This window comes from Rhipicephalus sanguineus, chromosome 6, assembly GCF_013339695.2.
Source record: "Rhipicephalus sanguineus isolate Rsan-2018 chromosome 6, BIME_Rsan_1.4, whole genome shotgun sequence".
Lineage (NCBI taxonomy): Eukaryota > Metazoa > Arthropoda > Arachnida > Ixodida > Ixodidae > Rhipicephalus > Rhipicephalus sanguineus.
The window spans coordinates 123,925,405-123,927,043 of NC_051181.1; positions in this window are offsets into that span (position 1 = coordinate 123,925,405).

The window sequence follows — 1,639 nt, forward strand, 5'->3', positions numbered from 1 at the left end:
GTCCTCCCCAGATCCGCGTCTTCATGCGCTCTTGCAAGTCATGCAGTAGCGTGTTTGTGCAGTTGGTTTGCTGGTGTTTATCGCGTTGCGTGCCCGTGGCCTGTAACCAGACCCGTGGCCCAGCCAGCCCAGCATGGCCAAACACGCGAACCTTGCTAGGCTGCAACAATTGTAGCGAGGACTCAACGCATTTCAGAACGGTGATGGCTCGTCGTAAAAATCACAGCATATCCACGGGAGTGAATGATGATGAGTGGGCGAAGCTGCGGAGGTTCATCCGGTAAACCGTGAATCTTCCGTGAATTCTGCCCAGTACATCATCACCGACGTGAGATCGGGCGCGTTTTACTAAAGGTTCGATGAGTTATGACGACTTGCAGCTCACTTTAATTTTACATGTACGCTGTGAATTTTCATTTTTAGAAAACCATTGTTTTAGAAAACATCTGGCGTCTTTCGTTAAGCAGCTGGCGTCTTTCGTTTTGCTTTAGAAACATCTGGCGTTCTTTGTCGTTTTGCTTTTAGAAAACATCGGGCGTCTTCGTTGGTTATTTCATCAATCAACGGCGTTTTGAACAGAATTTTTGTTGTTTAAAGCACGCACAGGAGAAATCTCACCAGGCACTACCTTGGAGGTAAACAATGGCTTGCAATGGGAATGAGAGACAGAAGAAGTCGGCTTTTAGCTAACACTACCTTCTACTTCTACTAACTTTTCCTACTGAACATGCCAAGGCTGCTAATGGGGAATGAGAGACAGAAGAATTCGGCTTTTAGTTAACGCGCACGCTGCGAATTTTTTATTGTTCAACAACGCACAGGAAAAATCTCCCACCGGCACCACCTTGGAGGTCAAGATCTGGTACTAGCGCTACGACTGGTTACGCACTACGACTACGACAACTACGAGGGACGAACGGGTGCCGCTTTAAGGAGCTTCGCCCCTAAAAACGTACCTTGCCGAAAAGCTCAATGTAAACATACTAGGTCGTAGCAAAGCAAACGGACGATGCAGCTGTTACGCGAACATTGTGACAGATGCGACGGTAGTCTGAACCCGGCTTAAAGGCCAACTCCGGCGATTTTCGAGTTCGATGGATCTCAGTGAAATTCGCTGGGTACGTTCCTTTGCACGTTCCGTCATTTATGCCAAATACAGGCTTGAGACATGTGCAGATTGTTTGCAAATGAATTTAAAGATTGTCTGCAAACGCCCTCCTGGCTTCCCACAATTATTGGCAACATTGCGTCTGTGACGTCAGTGTTGGCAAGGCGGCGGAAGTGACGCAGCCGAGGGCACCGCTAACTTCGGCGCTAGGCCGCTACAGCGAACGTCTGCTGTGCACAAGGCGACAGACAGCGTGGGTTTGGCCGGCGCTTCGCTGGTCGTCCCGGCTGTCACAGTTTTCATACTCCGCGCCGGCGTGACCGGCATGCCTTGTACGACTTCCGGTTCGTTCGTAACAACGTCTACGTCATAGACAGTACTCTCGGTGTGTTCGGTTTCGGTGTTGCGCTTTTTTGTTATTTAAAATTATTCTCCAATTTGCCGAGTACTTTGCTATCGGGCCGTAACAGGAGCGTCTGAGGAACATAAAAGCACCATTACTTTGACATGACCAAAAAATCGCCGGAGGGC